Here is a 16,708-nt window from a genome sequence, read left to right on the forward strand (position 1 = left end):
AGTCAAGATGCCAAAAGTTAAAACTAAGCACATAGTTAAGATCTTACTTTGAAGCAGAACAGCAGTTCACGCTATGCACTGTTAAACCCCAAATGTCTTGAAGGGGAAATCTGGTGAAAACTCAGCTGCTGAATTCAGCTTTCTGGAGCTGCAGTACAAAGACTTTACCCACAGTCACCATGAAGCATGTCCTTAAAGCCATCAGTGTTAATACTCCACTGCTTTCACGGACCCTTCCGTGACTCACTTCCTCCTCATTGCTATTTGCTTGCATGTGTTCGTTCCCTAATCTTTTACACATCACAGCAATCTAAATTAGACTCTAAGTGTCTCAGTGTAGGGACTTCATCCCCTCTTTGTTAGTAAAGTGCCACGTATACCCATGCTAAAATATAAATAAATAATAAGGCTAACAAGGTTAGCTCTATATATAGGGACTTAAAAGGCAGGCTATCTCAACATCAATCCACCACTTTATTAGCAGCCAGTGAAGCTTGCAGATTCCTGGCCTAATGTGCGCTCGCCAGCCAGTTTCAGTTGGCAGCTTAGTTGCAGGTGACAAAACATCTTTTCTGACTGCATAAAAATATGCGTGGAAGCAAAGAGAAACCCAAGAAAATAATATCCACTAGAAAGAAAAAAAGATACAGGACAACAAAGAGATTTAGAAGCTGGGGGAAGGAGGGATCTATAAAGCCCATGATGATTCGAAAGTGCAGAAAGATGTTGGATTCAGTGATGCTGATGGTGATAGATTGGGCATTTGGCAATATGCATCTCTTGCTGTTCCAAGCTGCTTCTCTGAATTCCTGTTCCCTTTTCTTCGTCTCTTTCATCTGAAATAATCTGTCAATACAGGCAGCATGGGAATGGAAACTGAATCCCTTACCTGACCAGGCCTGAAAGTGCACTGCAGGGAGAGGGAGGGCAGGAGATGCAAGGAGCGTGTAGGCTTTTGCCAGGTGCATCTGTTAAATAATGCAAACATGCTAAATAGCACAAATTGCATCCTTTGTTTGGTATCCAGTGACTCAGACATGCTGTTTCAAATTCCCGAAGACAGTGGACTAAGGGCAGAACTGTCAAAGGTGACTCAGCTTTTAGAAGTACTTGATTCCAGGATCTCTGGCCACTGGTATTTTTCACAAAATGCTGGTATGTTTAAAAGAGACTTCAGGTTGGGTATATTATAGTTCGATCAAACCATATCATTAGTGACCTTAAGATATCCTTGAGAGAGATTAAGCTTTTTGGGGGACAAGATGGGGAAAGTGAAACAAAGGCTGGACAAGGTATGGGTGACAACACTGATAAAAACAAGACCCTCATGTCCTCAAACTCATTGAGGTGACTAAGGTCACTAGTCTCCACACCTCAGTTGTATTGAAGCAGTTTTGTTGGCATATTGTTTTTTCCTTGTGTGCACATGGACTCTATAATATGAATTCCACTGTGTCCTTGATCACCTCCTTGAAAATATTATTTTTTTATGTCTGAGTAATTTAGACACACTCTCCTTTTCTTACACAAGAATAGAAGTGAAAGACTTGCAATGGCTGTGAAGACCACAGTGGGCACCTTGAAGTGAAGTCCTTGTGTGAGTCCTAAGTGGTGACTTTGAAAGAGCTGTCGGTGACCCGCTGTGAAGGGAATGCTGTGTTTAAGGACACTGGGCAGAACCCAAGGACCCATGCATGTATCCATGCTGCACATAGGGACCATCAGCTGTTTTGTAAAGGGGAACATCCATGGTACAAGCAGCGAGGAAGTTATTTCACAGAAAGTAAAATATAATTCAAGTGTACGGCAGGGTAGTCAGTGCCAGAAAAGAGAACAAAATTAATAAAAGAAAATGTCCCTGCATAAAAATCAAATCCCACTCAGATACAAGTCCTGTTAATTTCAGCTCATGCAGGAGCATACAAATTTTCAGATTAAAGAGGGTTGCCATAGACATTTCTATAAGTAGGTTCCATCTCACCATAAATGAGCTTAAATGGTTTTACAATTCTTTTCCTTTTCTTACTCTTTCACTGTCTTTTTTCTTTGACATCTTTACTGTCCTTTCCCTTGCCCACAATTCATCCTGAGAACAAAGACAAAGTACCAAAGTGTCATTTTTTTCTTCGGTATGATGGCCTTTCACCTTTGCAGTCCTTTGGAGGACAGCAAGTCTTGTGTTTGAATCACTAATCCCCCTTAGAGGAGGTCTTACTTTCTGTGTGGCTTCATCAGTCAGACCCACAAAGAGACTGCTTCCCAATTTCTCTTATTTTAAATGAGACTCCCTTCACTGCCATCGCCACACGGCACAGTAGGCCATCTCTGCAAGATGAGGGGGACGGTCTGTTTTGTCACATTCAACTCTCCACTGCAATTAGAACCTGCTCATCTGCTAACTAATCACACTTTGGCTGCCTCACAGCCACATTTTCACTTCTTTACATTCTCTACAGCCTTCAGATGCATTTCAACCCTCTGAAATTGAGATGATTTCTCAGGAATAAGCTCCAGATCTACACTGATGACTCTCAGTTTTGCCTCAGCAGGGGACTTCCCTCCTCCCATGCTTCTTCATCACCTAACATTCATCTTTATAAATAAAGCACACTGTTGCACTTAGGGCACTAGACTTTGGACATCTGCTTCCAATTTTCAACCAGAAGCCTCAGACTCTTCCTGTAGATTTGGGAATGGGGTTTGCCTTCCTGACTCAGCTGTCAGCTCCAACCTCTTCAGAGAAGCATCTCCAGCACTCCCGGGGACATCATTCTCTGTCACTGCCTTTCACGCTCCTGTGGCTGATGGGAAAGTCTGGACAACAGGCTTCGTCTGTACACCACAGCTTTCAGATGACTAATATTTATAAGGAAATCCTATCACTACCCACTCTCCATCCCAGAGCTTTAATATGGTAAAAACAACGATGCCCTTCTTCCATCTGTTACCAGCTGTCTCTGTTAAGGATATAAAATGTTATAACACTCTCATTCTGTGTTTGAAGAGTGCACAGTCAGATAAAAGAGGGACTATGTGTACCTCTATTGCAGGAAAGGTTGCAGCACCATTTCAGCCCTCGTCAAACGTCAGGCCAGAGAAGGACACAGCCATCCTCCAGTGGCAGTGGAGAGACGTGCCAGCAGTCACCACATCCACCCAGCTTTGCCCTACTAGCCAGCAGGAAGCTTACTTGAGAATGATTTTCAATAGCCTTTTAATTTGGCCTATATTCAGCGTATATTCCACAAATATTTCATATCTGCTGAATTTGTTATTATCACAGTATAGATTCAGTATCAAGTACGTGCAATTGCTTGCCCTGCAAACTGTTCAGCTGTGTCTCTGATCAGTTTTGCCTTCCAGGCTGATGCTTCCTCTTCTTGACTTCTTGAGACTCTGAGAAGAAGAAAGCTGCAAAGCTCTGTATGTTCAGAATTGAAATTTTTGATTCCAGTGAGAATTAAGATTAAGGTAAATACGAAAATCAAATCTACACCCCATATCCAGTTTCAAATTTCCAGAATTCAGAAATACACATGTAAGTCACTAGTCACATGCCATTTTCTAAGAACAGATCCAAAATTATTTGGGTTTATCCACCACAGATTAAATTTCCCCACTAGTATTTGGTTCATCCTTTAAATTAAATGGTAGGGAAGAAGATTCTTCCAGTTCAGATCCTGCTTTCAACATCCCCAGGATCATGAGCCCCAGGCGTTTTGGCCCAAGCTGACCTCTAGTCTTGATCCAGTGTTGAGAAGATGTAGAGATCCAGAAGCAGCAATTATCACTATAGCAAAGTTGAAGGCATCAGGAACAACATAATGAGGAGAGGCTGCTGAAGCAATTCACTCGCTTTTCGCCAGGAAGCCAATCTGTTCCTGGCTCTCACGCTCATATGAAGGCTGTGCTCAAATTTAGGTCTTGCCATATATGGTCAAATCAGGATCACATCTCTGCCTAAGGAACATTTCATTCGAAGTTATTTTCTACTTCTACTTTCTCCTTTAGCTAAAGAACGCTTCAGTCAAGTTCATTCGGAAAATGTTCTCCCCATTAGAAACACACCAGCATATATTGGCATCGTCTCATGGCATATACATGTATAGGGAACGCTATCAGCAGCAGCACAATTGCTACAGACCAATTATACTGCTGACATTTACTAAATAACCATCAGACAAGACAAGACATGAGTTGCTATCATTCTAGTGTGAAAACAGATGGGCAAACAGTCTTGTTCAAAGGATTCTCAGAATTCTAGTCAAATAGTTAAAATACTTAAGGGGTCAGAGAGAATCTTTTTTTTTCATCTACATTTTGCATATAATGATTTACAATATGCAGATGACTGGGTATACCTGTATACAGATGACTGTACACTTTTCAGAGGGATACACAGGCATTTACAGGTACAGATACATACCTACAAAAATATAATGTGCAGTACAGCATTTGTAATAATACATCTTGCAAGGTTCATACGCTTTCATAAGCTCACTCTCCTGGATGTAGATTTGCGTGTTGGATACATTATTAAGATGTGACATTCAGCTGCATATAACTGATTTAAAATTTATTTGTGGTGTCTGTTTCTTCAATTTTTCAGAAATCACTTATGTGCTGAATGACTTTCTAACATCCCTTATTTAGAAGGGTCAATACTAATCCGATTTTCGTGTCAACCTTACAGCACAAAGCACAGCAATTTCAGAAATAAAATTAGTTATTATTTTGACAGCTCTCCAAAGTGTGATGCTGGCCTGAGTTTGGAATGTCAATAAACTCAAAGATAAGCACATGCTTAAGTACCTCCCTGGATCAGAGCCAATAAAACCAGCTGAGATGAAGGATTCATTAAAGGTAGACTTATGAATTGCTAGCACCGAAATGGTCGCTGAAGGTTTTTAAGTAGATTACGGAAGATGGTTACAAACAAAGTGAAGAAAAGAGACACTGTTAACTACCACTGTTAGATGTGTCAGGAAGCCGAGTTGAGGGAGTTGAGGAGAAGGATCTGCCAAAAGCATCCCAGTAAGAACCTGTAAGAACCCAGTAAGGCTCTTCCTTCAGACCATGTATAAAAATAAGACTGCTAGTGCTTTCCACTGAACTTACTATGGCCCTGAACAATGGAGATAGGGGAGACAGGTGCAGTTCTGCATATTGGATATTCCATGTGCATTTGCATCCGTCATTTATGTTCACATTAAGAGACTTGAAAAACATATATTTCCATGATGATGGAAACGGAATTTGGATTTTCCTCAAAAAATGGAAACATGGTACAGATGCACAGATGAAGTGATGCAACAGGATCACCTGTTAGTCGATAAACAATTCTGTATATGTACATTATACAAATATAAGTGTGGTCTGCAAAGGGATTTAACAGATTAATTAACTTCTGTTCTTACACAGCATTATTTCAATATTTTCAGTATAAAAGACGCCAGCACTGCCCTCAGCCTGGATTCCTGGGTTATGTTTACAGTTCCCATGTTCTCCCTGTGTTGCAAACCTAGAGCACCAATGAAAAAAAAAAAAAACAAAAGTGGGGTTTATATATATGTAGATAAAAATCTGGAGAAAAACAGGTTGGATGAACTAAACCCCAATTTTCCCGTAAGAACTTTACTGTCCATATGCAACACAAGAGACTGAAAATCTAACACAGATTTCTAGGCATAGAAAGCTACTGACTCCTCAGTATATTTCCTCTGGGAGGATGAAAGATTGTTGGTCCCTTTGGGATTATGAGTCTGAGAAGCATTGTTATTTCAGACCTGATGTTTAGACAATTAATGACTCAATGAAGTCTTTTCCTTTACTTCAGTAGCTGTAGGCCTGTCCCTAATGTCATTTTTTTTCCCATTTAGCCTGTGGATTTGATATGATTAACATCTGAAATATATTGCTTGGGCTCGTGTTAATTAGTTTAGCTGATATATTACAAGTTTTAAACTATGTTGGTCATGGAAGGCTGAACTATGGGGTTAATTAATTCTGGAGAATTTTAACCACAAACAAAAGTATCATAAAAATGAATTAAAATTAGGGAAAGGCTTTTCTCTATCATACATTATTAGAATCCCATCAGTGCTTAGGTGGCCTGACAAGCCACAGTTCTTCCCCTCAGCTTGTGTTGCTAGATTATACAAGAAGAATCTACTCTCAGTCTGAATTTCAGTTACGCCTGTGAACACATACATCTTAGAAATGGCCCTTTATTTACTGTCAGCTAGACCAAGTTCATCAATCCCGCATTCTGAAGTCTCCCAAACCAAGATTTAAATTCTGCAGCTCACATTTCAAATCTGTATGAATCAAATCTTCTAAGTGTCGCTCTCATTAGTTTTCAGTCAGGATTGTCAGTTAATAAAACACGGGATGGCACAGATCCTCAGCTCATGTAAATTTACCCTGCCACTGATAGCTGGCTCTTTGACGTCAGTGGAACCATGACAATTTCCATCAACCCCGATATACATTTTTCCTCCTGTTATCCACTTCCCTGAAGACATGAATCGCCGGATACTGCCACTGCTGTCATACGCTGCCATATAGACAAAAGATAAGTCACTTAGAATCTCCACATTTCATGCTATCAGAGGATATGGATTTAAAAAAAAAGCAACAGTTCAACTTAAATGACAAATGATGAAACACTGACTTGACCTTTGCACTGTAGTTTTCTTCTTTTCATGCTTGAGGATAAGCTTTTAATTCTCCTCATGCCTGCAGCTATTACTCAGCAGATATCGGCTGCTGAAGGACCTCTTCCCACGCCCTCTTAATAGGGTATGTTTGCTCTGTCACTTCTGGCACTAATGGAAGCAGCATCCCTAAATACATTTCTATCATTTAATATTAGGATGAAGAAGAAAGATGGGCTGGCAGAGTTGCATCTTTGATGGGAAGATGTGCACAGGCAGACAGAACAAAAAGGAGTACTTGAAAGAACTGCATTTACTGGTCCAAGAGAAGGATTTTCCTATAGCACGTGGAACTTATAACAGTAAATTATAATCCTGCTAAATGAAACTAAAAATCCTTTTCATCTTAGCTGGAGGAGCAGCAACGGGGCACAGACTTTTACCTGTAAGCACTCCTTCTAGATCCAGACTTTCATCCTGTAAAGACTGCAAAAAAAGGATTTCACAGATTTTTCTGAATTAGAAAAATATCACCTTTTTATGTTTTATTTACATATGCATTTTTTTACATATGGTAATTTGGCATCTGCACATGAGAAATAAAGACATATGGCTCTGAAGATCCTCAGCTTATATGATGAGAGGATAATACCTGTAGAAATTAAAACTGCAAAAGTAAGTCTACAGTAAAGTACTGTTCCTTGCAGAGTATCTTCTGCTCCTCTAGGTATATATTTCTTTCATCTCTTTTGTCTTAGAGTGATGCATGGACTATTATTGTTACAAGCATCATATCAAGAGCCCAAACCTGTTTTCATGTCTGAGCCTTTCTTTAGCTGATAACCACATGGGTGGTGTTTCCTAATGCTTTTCCAAAAGGGTTAGTGCTAGTTAAAATAACATTTTAAAAGTCCAACTTCTTACCCCTAAGCTACAATACTTGCCACATGTGCCAACAACGCCCTTAGAGCACTATAATGGGAGATTTCAAATCCCTATCTGAACAATGAATAGTACACTTGAAGGAGTTTTGTTAGCTTGTTTTGTCATGTTTTTCCTTCTTCCATTTTTCTTTTTCTTTTTTTTTTTTTCCTTGAGCAATCAAACTAATTAGCTTCTTCTCATGATGCCACTTTCTGGTCTGTTTCACTTCATTTTATTCTCAAACTGAGAAGAGCTATGTGATATGTCATTCAGTTAGCACTGGCCAGAAACTTTCCATCAAAAACTTTCACTTAATGAAAAGCTTCTTTTCCATTGACTGTCTTTAGCTACTCCTCTCATCATACATCAGAAGAGGAGCACTTTCAGAAAGACACATCTTCCTCCAGTTTCAGATATAAGAAAAATCAATGAAAAACAAATAGCAAGAATAATATGTTTTCTAACTAATTCTTCTGCCTGGTTGCACCACATGTGCACTTCTCACTGGATATTGAAAATAGGTGGTGGAAGCATCTTCACTGACTTCTAGCATAAAGTTGTTTTGCATAACACTTAAATTTATGCTTGTTGTTGTTGTTGTTATTTTTACTTTTTTTTTTTTTTTTAATGGGGTCTTTTAAACTCCAAATCAAACCCTCCTGTTATTACAAGAAGCTGGCAATTAGAGCTAGAGGGCCCCATGACGGCTGCTTTCAACTTAAGGATGGAGGTGCACCACAATAGCAGCCCAATGCAACAGTCACAGCAGTCACTGATGGAGGTAAGGCGATTTGTCGGCATTGCCAGTGTATATAAAAACAGTATCATGTCACTCGCTAAAGTGGCAATATTTCATCTAGCTCTGAATTGGAGCCGAAGACCCCCTCAGAGGAGTTGGTAGTAGGCCTCAACACAAGTGGGGGGTTTGTGTTTTCCCATTTTTCCTTTTCTTTGACAGTTCATTGCATTATTTTAGAACTGCTGCATTTTCTCTGAATCCATTGCAATGGCACCAAGTAATTTTAAAGAACTCTGCCTCACTACCCTTGAAATTTGTCTGCCTGCAACCTTGCTTTTTGCATATCTGTAAAGACAGAAGCAGCCAGGAGAGTTTTCTTAGGGCTGAGACAGCTCCTCTGCTGTCCCTGTTAAAGCATCCTCAACAGCAAATGGAAGCCCCTATCAAAGGAACATCGCTGTACTTCTCATCTACACCAGCCTGATAAAGCAGCAGAGAGGTTGATATTCGAGATCTGTGTGACTAAGGCTCTTTTTTTTCCTTTTGTCATTGTTATTTTCAGCAAAAGTATTGCCACTGTCTGTGGTCGAGTCCTCACAAATGACTGAAAGTATGCTTTTCCTACCCAAAGCAGGAATTCTCCGAATACTCAGAGCATGTTCAGAGACCCTCATGCTGTCATGCTGCATCTGACAGTATGCTCACTCGCCTAATAAGCTTTCTTGAGTTGTAACCTCAGAACACATTCAGATCTCAGATCACTAATTATCATCTTCATTCCAGGAAGAAGCCTTGCTCCAGATACTGACAAACTTGTGAAACTGAACTAACACCAGACTTCTCACTCACTTCACACAGCTCCTGGAGACAGCATTTGTTCATGCTATATTTCATGTTAAAAAGCCTGTACAACAATCAAGGAAAAAAAAAAAAAAAAAGGAAACAACAAACAAACCAAAGAACTTCACCAAACTCCATCATCCTCTTAAAAATGCCACAGAATACAAGACTCTGAGCTTTCTTCTTTAATAACTCTCTCCTCTTCCATCCCATTTTGCATTTCAAAGATAACAGTCATATGAACAAATTAAAAAATTATTTATTATGGATATATTTTCTGGTGAGACTGCATTACAAAAAGAAGAGTAGACTGCCTTGCCCAGCTAACTTCCTTCCCCAGCAGTCCGGAAGTTAACATGAGACAACAATCATTCCCAGTAGGCAGTATGCACGTTGCTATTCTTTTTCAAAGTTTAAGAGTCAAGTAGCATGCATGTGGCCATGCCAACTGGCCTTGCACCAGGAGAACAGCCCGATGACCATTTATTAGGACAGTTGCAGCCCTAGAGAGTCTGCTGAACGTGTTTCACGCATAGCATACCCTCTAAGTTACAAAACACTTTCCAACACTCCATCACAAAATTAGGATATACAACATGCAAGAAAAAAGCCTACAATCTAATATGCAATTAGCACAGCTCAGGCAGATGATGAGCTTTGCCATTGTCCAAGCCTGCACTAGCTGGGAAGGCAGTCAGTAAAAACGGCCAGATGTTGTACATAGATTCCAAGCTATTATGAGAAATATACTGCTTCTAGTAATTATGAGATACATCTAGAAGGTTGTATAGGAACAGGATGGAAAACTACAGAGAAATATAGGACATCCCCCCACCCTGTTCTGTAATGTATTGCTTGTAATATTGCACAGAGGGAACGTGGCCAGAAGTTTTGCATAAATAATGTCAATGAGTCAATCCAGGAAGCCCACAACAATGCATCAGCCTGGAGGGTTGATTTGTGCTCAAACATCTGCCTCCAGCTATGTTTTTTTCCTATCTGTTGTTCCATCCCTAGTTCACACAGTCTTATATCATCGGGAAGACACAAGTGGCATTTGACTTACATCGGGAGATGATGGTTTTTGTGGACAGGATGTGCACTATATATCCTGCCTGTCCTTATAACTTTTCCTGTATTGCCAGCTATACTGCTGACTTCTTTCATGGTAAATTAGGACACTCCAAACAACTTACCCAGAAGCTATTAGGTCCCTTTTTAATTTATCTTCTTTGCTGTGAAATACACAACCTCTGAATTGCAAACTGTTCAGGACAGGGACTGTTCTTTGTACTCACACACCAGAATGAGGTTACACTCCTGCCTGAGTCTTCTGCTGCTACCGTAACGTATTTGCCACTGCTAAATAACACTTCTTTTTGTTTGTTTGTTTGTTTAAATTATTCTAAAGCTACCAATCAGAAAATAAGATGAGCAAAATGCACCTTGGGATGAATAGGTTACGTGACTGAATGTCCAAATGAGGATGTAACAGAGGCAGAATGATTCAATGAATGGTTACATGCATAGTGGAACTACTGACCAGAATGCAAAAAACTCTCGAGACCAGAGCTGTAGCATTAGCAGGGCTGATCTTACCATCTTGTTCATACATATTTTACATGCTATCTGAGTTTGCAGGCAATATCTGATTCACATGCGCGATGGGTTGTAGAACCTGTAGGAAAAGAAACCACAATCTAAACAAATTGACACTGAATAAATTACAATTAATTTTGCTGATAAAAACGAGGTTACAGGCAAAAGATAGCATCTCTTGCCACAGACATAAGAAATGATGAGGCTTACAGTAATTCAGGAATACAGATATTCTTTGCAGTCAGCTGATGGATGGGCAGCAACCCCCACATGACAGTGGTGTGGGCTTGTTCCTGTAAAGTCAGAGAGAAAATTTTCACCTGTTACTAGTGGTTTGCAGTCAGAGAGAGAAATAAACCATTAATAGAGGCAGATAAGAGAGAAACCCCAGGCTGCTGTGTCTTTCAGGGTCTAGGACAAAAAGCCACCTAATGCAGAGCACAGAAGGGATCTACTCGCACAACGAGGATGTGTTTCATGAAAGAAGAGAGCCCAGCATCTCTCTCTACCATGGAATGAGTCACAGGACTATCGTCTGTCAACACCATGATGGGAACTGTGGCTCCAACTGCAGAGGGACAGTGGGAAACTGCATACTAGCAGTGACCCCTGAAGAAAAAAAACACCTTAGCACGCCTGCTTATAATGTTAATAGCACTTAAGCAGACAAACCACAGTGCACGCTAGTTTTTCTCCAGTATTAACTACTGTGCCGTCCACCACAAAGTCATTTGTCACCAGCATTGGTTTAACAGCTGCAAAAATATAATTAGTCCCTCCATCTCTGTCCCACTGGGTACCAGTCACTGCTTCGGTGGTCTCTTTGGATATGTTTCTGTCCTCTGCTGGACAGAGGTCAAGTTTTCCAGAAGCTAGTTGCTTGTATAAATTACAGTGCACATATTTTACATCTCATTGTGATGCTTTCTTTTGCCAGCATCCGCTTCTTTGCAAATGTTCCATTTCCAAGTCGTTTTTGTGCAAGCCCCAGGAGAAACCATCAGACGAGCATGCTGGAAATACATCCATAGGCATCATTAATGCACATCTGGCTGATGAAGACGTACAGTTTATACGAACTGCAATTTGGAAAGCCTCCTTGTCCAAACAGCTAGTCCCACAAGACACCATTTGCTCAGGAAAAATAGGACTGGGGGAATATGCTGAATGTCCAGCACAAGAAGTCACACACAGCCAACAGCTACTCTGGGACAAAAAGAAAAACTTGATGCTTGTTTGAATAATTTGCACTGTCAGCATTTGGAGCATGGATACAGCTGGAGGCTGCGGGAGAGGAGCTGGGTAGTGAGAGACCAAAGGAGACACCAGCTAGTGGGCTTGGGCCTAAGGGCACCATGCCGAGATCATGTTGGGACTCTCAGATGTCTCCAGAGACAAGCAAGTGGGTGGCTGCAAAAGCAAGAACATGATAAGAATGAGACAGCGGAATTGGGATACCCTGGGAAAAAATATATATCTGGCACTTTCTATAATTTCTTTCTTCTTCTGTCACAATTATACTGAGAGTGCAGACTACCAGCCATAATAAGCCACCATGTAAAAATGCGGGGAAAGCTATTTCAACAATCTTCACGTCAAAACAGGGAAGATGAAACAAGTTCTATGGCGTTTAAAGGAGCAACATTTCTGAGAAGAAGGTCAAACAGAAAACTTGGGAGAGGTAGAGAACATATGATGTAACACCCCTGCCAGGCTCAAGAAATGGAACTGCAGGACTCACTGCAAAAGGACAACAACAACAACAACAACAAATAAGCTTTAAGCCCCCAAATATACATTGAACTATCATACTTCATCTGATTTAGCTATCAGGTGACAAAGCTTGTAAAGTTTACCGTGTTCTCATATTATGGGAAAGGGATGTGACTGAGTTATGCAGGCAATGTGGGTCCTGACAGGATCTGTACTGTAAGGGAATGTCATAATGCCATTCTGAAATCCAGTTTTACTAATCAATTTGTTATACTCTGTGAACATGTAGAGGACGGCCTATGGCAAACCACTTAAGTTGGTTAATACTTGCATTAAACCCAAGATCCACGATGCTTACCCTGCATCTTTCAGCCTTAGCAGAAGGTGCCAACAACATATAGCAAACACAGACAAGCTTGCACAGGGGATATACGGAGAATGAAGAAGAAAAGAAGCAATCAAGGAGGCTTCCACATTGATCTCCTGCGGTTCTTTTCCTGCCTGCAGCACCAAAGGGCTGTGTGACAGGCGCACGTAATGGCAGGGTGGTTATAATTGCTCCATTGACAGCTTGCCCTCCGTCCAGAAAACTGCTGCACACAGCCTCTTCTGAGCAAAGGCCTGGAGTACTGACCTGTGCTCCAAGCTTGGGGCTCCCATCTGACTTAATTTATGCCATCCTATCTAGCAGTGCTGTGGATGGCCTTGCTTTCCTGTAAATTGCTGCCTTTGCAGATCATGGAGATACTTGTTTGGGTGGGGAAACCAACAGCATGGCAAAACAAAACAAAACAAAACAAAACAAAACAAAACAAAACAAAAACAAAAACCACACACACAGAAAGCAAATCCCCACTCCACCTCACCTCATCACAGTCCTTAAATGTTTCCTTTGGCCTATAAATGCAATCTTTGTTGAATTAAACCCCTCCCAGTTTTACCATCTGTGTTGGCCACAAACACGCTAAAGAAGTTACGTGCTGTGCTGCTCTCTGTCACAGCCTGGTAACAGCAAAATCGTGCCTTGCCTGTTTATTGTTGGCAAAGGTTCCAGAAAGTCCTATTATTTCTCCTTCGATCCGCACATAAACACTGACTGGGACAGGACTGAGAACGAAAGTCCTTTCCTGCTTAACACATTTCCCCCAAGCCCATCTGTCGCCCTCAAAGCAGCATCGAAGCCCGGCTGCTAAGAAACACTGTGAGGGGACCTGGGAGGGAGCGTGCTCTTCTTTATTCAAGGAAAACAGATGATGGTCCAGGAATTCCACCAGTTCTGTTTATTTTAAAATAGAGTGATTCGAATTGCCTTGCAGGCACTGACTTACAGAAAATTGTTTGAAAGAAAACAACAGTTTTCCTCTTGCCTCACTACTGAGGATTTTTGCTTTCTTGACGGAACAGAGCCATGCAGACTTCAGAGCTGCTCACAGTTTGAGTTGGAACCTCTTAAAATATAATAAAATCATAAGCCATTATTATTGTGAACATGACACTGACCTAGTTACTCTTTAAAGAGTTTTAATTACAAATTTAGTTTAAACCTCTCTTGACTAGATTACATATAGACATATGCTCTTTGTTATTATTATTATTATTTTTTTTTGGTAGCTTGTCTACAACCCCATGTAGGAAGAAAGAAGAAAAGGATTTGATACTGTGTCATAGTTGGCAGAGGCTGAAGCATCCTAAGACACTGGTTGAACCGATGCCACGGAAATTGAAATAGATGCGAAAGATGGACGGCCTGATCTGGACTCCTTCCAGATGGAAAGCACTTGGACCAAACTGAAGACACACAAGGCAGCTTAACCACTTTATTTTAGAAAGCAAAATGTTTATTCATCTTCTCCTCATCCAAACATAAAAAAGTATTCCTTATCTGAAAGGAGGAGATTCCTTTGTCTGGGAGTGAAAAATCAGACTTAGATGGCTCCACAAATTGGCACTGGAGAACGTGAGGCCTCCTAGCAACGTTCTCCAGCACCCTCCGCACGCAGACTTGGCTCTGCATTTCCCCTGCCTACTGTAAGCGGCAGTCACACACTTCGGTATATGACGGTATCTGGAGTCTGTGTCTGGCAGCCCTGAATAGTAGGTGGTCTGAACCGCTCGCTGCTCTCGGGAACTTAAGATGCCATCGGATTTGGAGCAGCAAGTTAAGCAGTGTGAACAGAGCTCTTGGGCATACAATCAAAAGAGGAAAACATTATCCTTTGTGCTCAGCTCTTGAACAGTTCTTGCATCATTTCCTTAATGTACAGTAAACCGAGATGCAAGCCCTCACATAAGCCCTTAGAAACTCTCTGGGGGCTGCTTTTCCCAAGCGTTGTCTAGCCAGACACAGTGGGATATTCTTTTCCTGTCTGAAAATATCTCCCTCATTTTTATGAGCAATTTTTTTTCAATCAGTTCAAGAAACCACTTTTGTATTTTTGATGTTCAGATTTTGTTAAAATACTTTGTAATTATTTACAATGTGCTTTGGCTAAAGGAGCATGCTGTAAAGAGTGTTTAGCCAGCAAAAAGCTTCAGTGTGGGGAATAGAGTGGTGTTTCTCCTCATTAACCTGTTTCTGAGGAAAAAAAAATGCCTTCTGCAGCAAAATGCCTCTGACAGCAAGTTTGTACGGTTCTGAGTGTTCCTTGACTGCTTTAACAAAAGGTGTATATTATGAGTCAATTCTTTTCTTTTTTTTTCTTTTTTTTTTTTTTTAAACAGCATTACAAATGCAATGCATTTCATACAAAAGATCATTCATGACATCAGTTTTAATACAGCACAACTACAGTAAATGCCCTCTTCTGTATTTTAAGGCACTTATTGTCAAAATCGTTGAGTCTTAGGTAAGACCTCAATTGCAAAAAGAAATACTTTGACACTAATTTTGCTTATGAAGAAATTTGCTTTTTACTATAAAGACAGGCAATAAGCAGTAGGTACTGTATAATCTATTCACACCTATCAGTCCTCACAACCCCTGCCCAGTTTCTTTTATAGGGTGTTTCTTTCCTTGCACAGAAAGCATTGTCTGTTCTTTGAAACGGTACTGACTATGTTAGTGTAGCATAAGCAGAGAGGGTAGACAACACAGAAGTGTTTTATAGCCATGTAAGTACTGGGGTAGAGGAAGGTGTCTATCCTATTTTGTTTCTCTGTTAACAAGAGTACCAATGCAAGATGTAGTGATATGCCTATAGATGTGTAAAATTAATGTAGGTGTGTCTATGTCCAGATATACCATCTATAAACACACAACTGATAATTTATCAGTGTGACCTATCAAAATGGTATGAGCAAACGCTTGCCAGCATTAGAGAGAGAGAGAGAGAGAGGTGGGGCTGGTCAACCTGGAGAAGGCTCCGGGGTGACCTCGTTGCAGCCTTTTACTACTTGAAGGAGACTGATAAAAAAGATGGGGAGAAACTCTTTGCTCAATCAGATAATGCCAGGATGAAGGGGGATGGTTTTAAACTAAAAGAGGGGAGATTTACATTAGAGGTTAGGAGGAAATTCTTCACTCAGAGGGTGGGATGAGGTAAAGTCTGTGGTTCTTGTCTACCTAGATTTTAGTGAAGTGTTTTGATGCTGGAGAAGAGGAGGCTCAGGGGAGACCTTATTGCTCTCTGCAGCTACCTGAAAGGAAGGTGTGGGGAGCTGGGGGTCGGCCTCTTCTCACAGGTAACCAGTGATAGGACCGGAGGGAAAGGCCTCAAGTTGCACCAGGGGAGGTTCAGGTTGGAAATGAGGAGACATTTCTGCGCAGAAAGAGCAGTCAGGCACTGGGACGGGTTGCCCAGGGAGGTGGTGGAGTCACTGTCCCTGGGGGTGTTCAAGGAAAGGTTGGACGTGGTGCTTGGGGACATGGGTTAGTGGTGACATTGGTGGCAGGGGATTGTTGGACCAGGTGAGCTTGAATGTTTCTTCCAACCCTAATGATTCAGTGATTCTCTGAGGCCCTGGCACAGGCAGCCCAGAGAAGCTGTGGGTGTCCCATCCATGGAGGTGCTCAAGACCAGTCTGGATGGGGCTTTGGGCAGCCTGGGCTGGTGGAGGTGTCCCTGCCCATGGCAGGGGCTGAAACCGGGCGGTCTGTGCGGTGTCTCCCAGCCCGAGCCATTTTGTGACTCTGGTGCTGGACGTGCGAAGGCTCTGACCCAACTTTCCAACCCCAAAAACAGCTGCGAGGCTCCGGGCGGGCACACCTGGGTGCTGATTTATTTCTAAACTCCAGACA

Source organism: Anas acuta, chromosome 2, assembly GCF_963932015.1.
Source record: "Anas acuta chromosome 2, bAnaAcu1.1, whole genome shotgun sequence".
Classification (NCBI taxonomy): Eukaryota; Metazoa; Chordata; class Aves; order Anseriformes; family Anatidae; genus Anas; species Anas acuta.